This window comes from Bison bison, unplaced genomic scaffold (assembly GCF_000754665.1).
Source record: "Bison bison bison isolate TAMUID 2011002044 unplaced genomic scaffold, Bison_UMD1.0 scf7180017864465, whole genome shotgun sequence".
In the NCBI taxonomy this organism is placed as follows: domain Eukaryota; kingdom Metazoa; phylum Chordata; class Mammalia; order Artiodactyla; family Bovidae; genus Bison; species Bison bison.
Window position 1 is genome coordinate 461,659 of NW_011495026.1, and position 6,564 is coordinate 468,222.

Below are 6,564 nucleotides of genomic sequence, written 5' to 3' on the forward strand. Positions count from 1 at the left end.
TGTGAGGCCACCAGGAGAATCAATCAAGACCACAGGCCCTTAACATTTGCTATTTCATCACATCGAGGCTCTAGGAGCTAATAGTTAAAGCTGCTCATCCACTGTGATGAGTTCTGAGTGCTTGAAACTTCTCTGGAAAAAGATATATTATGGGCATTGATCACTGTATTAGTGAAGAGGAGCATGTGGTTGTGGAGGTCAGAAGAGTTAACAGTCTGCTCTGTTAAGAGGGGAAGGGATAATAAATTAGAGAGCACTTAACATTGGCACCCCTGGAGGTGGTATGGGAATTGACAGGTTGGAAAGCCTCTGATGCTGGGAGGGATTGGGGGCAGGAGGAGAAGGGGACAACAGAGGATGAGATGGATGGATGGTATCACCGACTCGATGGACATGAGTCTGAGTGAACTCTGGGAGTTGGTGATGGCCAGGGAGGCCTGGCGTTTTGCAATTCATGGGGTCACAAAAAGTCGGACACAACTGAGCAACTGAACTGAACTGAACTGAAAAGGGAAGATCACAGTATTTTTCATTCTGGCTCCAACTAGTTACTGGCTTTGTCCCTAAAATACAGACTTCCCCTTCTCTCAAGATGGCTCTACTCTCACCTTCTACAATTCAGTCACTTGCACTGCCAGTGTCCCTTCAAGCCAAGGGGTGATTAAAATCTCTACTCATTAACCAAGGGCACTGCACTCGCTCCTGTGTTGTTTCTCACTCCTTCAACAACTCTGAGGACAGAATCTAAACCCTTACTTAATTGTACCATTAATTTCTTTTAGTGAACCTAACACATGGATTTCCTCCTTATGGAAATGAATAAAGGTTCTTTTCTCCTCATACTCAAAGCTACAAGGTAAATATTTTCTACTAAGAATGTGAAGCAACAGAAGTGACAGTTTGGTTTAGAGCTGCATTGTGGAAGTACAGCTATTATAAAATTGTTTCATTTTTCTGACAGTTTGTTCTCTGCTGTCTGGGAGATTTACATTTTCTTTTCCTATGGAGAAGGTCAGAATATGATGGATTAAACATTACGAATAATTTTAAAAGACTGTTTAAAGCAAAGAGTGCCTTAAATGATAACACTTCTGAAGCCCTCTATTTTGAGATTTCTCATTTAAGGTCAGTGATTCAGAAACCAAATCAAAATCACATTCCCAAATGAATGCACTTATTGATATTAATAAAATATTAAGTATTGTACATGATCATTCAAGCCAAGTTCTGACAGAATGCTTTCGGCAATTACTGGCTCCTATATATTTTTCCATTTTTGAATTTGAAAAGAAAAGAGAAGAGCATATGCATGGATATCTTGCTCACAAAATCAGGCACAGACAATGGTGGATAACTGTCACAAAAGGTTGGTAACAGAGAAAAGGGAGTAACAATTGATTAAGAAGTAAAGTTCTTAGATTTTGGTATACCCTGAATAATATATGTAACTGCAAAGAGGAAAAGGCTTGAATAAAATCAAGGGTGATCTATACATGGAGAAGAATCTAGGATCAAAGAGAACAAAAAGTGACCAAATGCCATCTCTCTTTCGTCACAAGCCGCATGTGGGAAAAGCTAACTCTTCCATCTCTAGACATCATTGTAAGATAGACCCAAGTATCTGACATACATGGTTCTGAGTGAAACAGAAATCAAATTCAGTACTACATTACTTTATCACCTTGCAAAAGTCTGCCTATGTGTCACCAAGAATATTAGACACATTGCAGAGCAAGCATAAAGCAGTCAGGCCAAAGCAGAGCTTTAAATTTATTAAGCTTACTTGCAAGCTTGGGGCACAGAGTTGGGGCTGCTTCTTGATGCTTCTGCTTTGGGAAATACTAAGTACATGTCTATCAGTATGCATAGATATGTGCATGTGTACCCAGTCACTTCAGTTGTGTCTGACTCCTTGTGACCCTATGGATTGTGGCCCGCCAGGTTCCTCTGTCCACGGGATTCTCCAGGAAAGAATTCTGGAATGGGTTGCCATGCCATCCTCCAAGGAGTCTTCCCAACCCAGGCAGGGGTTAAACCTGTGTCTCCTGCATTGCAGGCAGATTCTTTACCCACTGAGCAATCTGGGAAGCCTATATAGATATGTGGACTTTTAAAAAAATTAACCTCATGATAACTGTTAGCTTATGCTTAAACCAAAATTAAGAAAATTAAAATTAAGATGACTGTGGCTCTTATATAAGCTTGATTAATAATTCTTAATTAATATGCACGTTAAAAATAAATGTCTAGAAAATATCATGCAACATTTTGAATAATACATAAAAATTTTAAACATTAATATTACTGAAAATGTTATATTCTAAAATATTCACCTTTCAAATACTCTTTTCACAGAGAATAATTATTTAAACATGAATATATAAAACAAAAAAAAATAGAGTAAAATAAGGACAGTACACAAATAATCACAGGTAGTCCACCAGGCTCTTCTTTCCATGGAATTCTCCAGCAAGAATACTGGAACCGGTTGCCATTCCCTTCTCCAGGGGATCTTTCTGACCCAGGGATCAAACCCAGGTCTCCTGAATTGCAGGCAGATTATTTACCATCTGAGCAACCATGGAAGAGTTGAAATAAAAGAGATGTGATAAATGTTTCCTTTGTTGATGTCCAGTTGCCCAGTTGAAACTCAAAGCATCAATCCTTGATACTCAACCTTGTTTATGGTCCACCTCTCACATTTGTACATGACTACTGGAAAAACCATAGCTTTAACTATACACAGACCTTTGTCAGTGAAGTGATATCTCTGCTTTTTGTATCACTAAGTAGGCCAATGCTTTTTATAGTGTATATAAACTAATACTAAATAAAGCTAAATAAAGGAAATGCTTTTTCTTACATGCCTCCTGACCTGCTTCCTGAGAAATCTGCATGCAGGTCAACAAGCAACAGTTAGAACTGTACATAGAACAGACTGCTTCCAAATCAGGAAAGGAGTATGTCAAGGCTATATATTGTCACCATGCTTATTGAACTAATATGCAGAGGCATCATGAGAAATGCTGGGCTGGATAAAGCACAAGCTGGAATCAAGATTACCTGGACAAATATCAATAACTTCAGATATGCAGATGACACCAACCTTATGGCAGAAAGCAAAGAAGAACTAAAGAGCCTCTTGTTGAAAGTGAAAGAGGAGAGTGAAAAAGTTGGCTTAAAACTCAGCATTCAGAAAACTCATGGCATCCAGTTTCATCACTTCATGGCAAATAGATGGGGAAACAGTGGAAACAGTGACAGACTTTATTTTCTTGGGCTCCAAAATCACTGCAGATAGTGACTGCAGCCATGAAATTAAAAGACACTTGCCAACCTAGACAGCATATTAAAAAGCAGAGACATTACTTTGACAACAAAGGTCTATCTAGTCAAAGCTATGGTTTTTCCATTAGTCATGTATAGATGTCAGAGTTGGACTATAAAGAAAGCTGAGCACCAAAGAATTGATGCTTTTGAACTGTGGTGTTGCAGAAGACTCTTGAGAGTCCCTTGGACTGCAAGGAGATTCAACCAGTCAATCCTAAAGGAAATCAGTCCTGAATATTCATTGGAAGGACTGATGCTGAAGCTGAAACTCCAATACTTTGGCCACCTGATGCGAAGAACTGACTCATTTGAAAAGAACCTGATGCTGGGAAAGATAGTAGGCAGAGGAGAAGAGGACAACAGAGGATGAGATGGCTGGATGGCATCATCAACTCGATGGACGTGAGTGTGAGTGAACTCCGGGAGTTGGTGATGGACAGGGATGCCTGGTGTGCTGTGATTCATGGGGTTGCAAAGAGTCGGACACGACTGAGTGACTGAACGGAACTGAAATATAGGAAATACTTTCTCTTACATGGCCAGAATTTATTTATCATTCTGCCCCATTGCTATAATCCTGAATTAATGTTTTTCCAACTTGTGCTCTCAAAATTCTCATATAATAATCACAATTCAGCAGAAACTTCCAAGAAGTATTCTATACAACTGAACTTTTGTTAAAAATTAAGCTGTCATTGTATTCTCTGAGACCCATTATCAATATGCTAGAGTTATAAAGGTTCAAAGAGGCTATAAAAAAAACAATGCAAGTCAAAAATTTAGCTGACAATGACCCAAAAAGTAAAAGGGAAAGTAAAATGTGTATAAAGAGAAGTCTGTTGCATTAGAATAAAAAGTACAAAATAGAGTACAAAAAAGAGATGGAGAAGAATGGTGTGAATTAATAATGTTAGTAATATTCGAGAATAACAGCAAAAATTCCACAAAACAATGAAAAAAAGAACTTATTTAATGTACAACCGTTTAACTGAGAAAAACAAAAATACAAAGGAATTGTTAGATAAAAGTATTGTTTTAAGAATATGAATAAAAATAACATAAGAAAATCTGAAAATCTAATCAATTTGCCTTGGGCTCAGCTTTTCCATAGTGGGACACTGTCTAGCTATTCTATGGAAAAGCCTAACTCAAGTACTATTCAAAGTCAAAATGCACTAATCACATGAGGCTAAGAGACAACCATCCCCCAGTATTAAAGAAGTTAGAGTAATAAAGCATCCAGGAGTTCTTTTTGAATAGAATATTAAGAGGTAAAATTATGCCAATGAAAACGTAAAATATCACAGTCAACAATGAAAAGCTCAAAGCTTTTCCTCTAAGGTCAGGGATAAGAGAAAGGTGCCCATTTTTGTCACTTCTATTCAACTCAGTATTCAAAGACCAAGCTGGAGCAATTAGCCAAGAAAAAGAAATAAAACATTTCTAAATAGGAAAGAAAGAAGAAAAGCTGTTACTATTTGCAGATGACATGATATTACATACAGAAAACCTTAAAGATTCTATCAGAGAAGTATTAGAACTAATAAACTTGTAAAATTGAAGGACACAAAATCAATGCAAAATTATGTTGTATTTCTATACACTAATAACTACTCATCAGAAACAAAACATTCCTATTTACAATTCCATGAAAAATAATAAAAAGACAAGTATAAATTTAATCAAGGAAGTAAATGACCTAAATATTGAAAACTATAAAACATTAATGAAAGAAACTGAAGAAAATACAAATAAATGAAAAAATATTTTATGTTCATGGATTAGAAGAACTCGTATGTCCATACTACCCCAAACAACTTACGGATTCAATGCAATCTTTATCAAAATTCCAATGGCGTTTTTCAAAGAGATAGAACAAATAATTCTATAGTATATACAGAACCACAAAAAAAAAACCCCTGAATAGCCAAAGGACTTCTGATAATGAAGAACAAAGCTCGAAATATCACATTAGCTTTATTACAAAGCCATATTAATTAAAACACTATGGTATCAGCATAAAAACAGATACATAATTCAGTGGAACTTAATAGAGCACAAAAATAAACCCACACATACATGGTCAATTAAGTTACAGCAAAGAATAAACAAACTGAAAAAGACAGTCTCTTCAATGAACAGTACTGAGAAAACTGGAAGTTCAGTTCAGTTCAGTTCAGTCACTGAGTCGTGTCCGACTCTTTGTGACCCTATGAATCGCAGCACGCCAGGCCTCCCTGTCCATCACCAGCTCCCGGAGTTCACTCAGACTCACGTCCATCGAGTCAGTGATGCCATCCAGCCATCTCACCCTCTTTCGTCCCCCTCTCCTCCTGCCCCCAATCCCTCCCAGCATCAGAGTCTTTTCCAATGAGTCAACTCTTCACATGAGGTGGCCAAAGTATTGGAGTTTCAACTTTAGCATTAGTCCTTACAATGAACACCCAGGACTGATCTTCTTTAGAATGGACTGGTTGGATCTCCTTGCAGTCCCAGGGGCTCTCAAGAGTCTTCTCCAACACCACAGTTCAAAAGCATCAATTCTTTGGTGCTCAGCTTTCTTCACAGTCCAACTTTCACATCCATACATGACCACAGAAAAAACCATAGCCTTGACTAGACGGACCTTTGGAAAACTGGAAAGCCCCTTTCAAAATGGAACTTGATCACTGGCTTGTACCACACACAAAATTAACTTAAAATGGATTAAAGACTTGAATGTAAGACCTGAAACTATAAAACTCCTAGAAGAAAACATAGGCAGTAAGTCCCTTAACATAAGTCTTAGAAATAATTTTTTGAATGACACCAAAAGCAAAAACAACAAAAGTAAAACTCAATATGAGACTAAGTCATTCTGCACAACAAAAGAACCCACTAACAAAATTTAAAAGTAACCCACTGAGAGAAAATACTTGTCGATCATATATATGATAAGGGGAAACTATTTAAAATATATCAAGAGCTCACACAACTCAATAGCAAACAAACAATAGAATTAAAAAAGGAACAGAAGATCTAAACACAGGGCATTCAGTTCAGTTCAGTTCAGTCCCTCGGTTGTGTCCGACTCTTTGCGACCCCATGAACTGCAGCACGCCAGGCCTCCCTGTCCATCACCATCTCCCAGAGTTCACTCAGACTCACGTCCATCGAGTCAATGATGCCATCCAGCCATCTCATCCTCTGGCGTCCCCTTCTCCTCCTGCCCCCAATCCCTCCCAGCATCAGAGT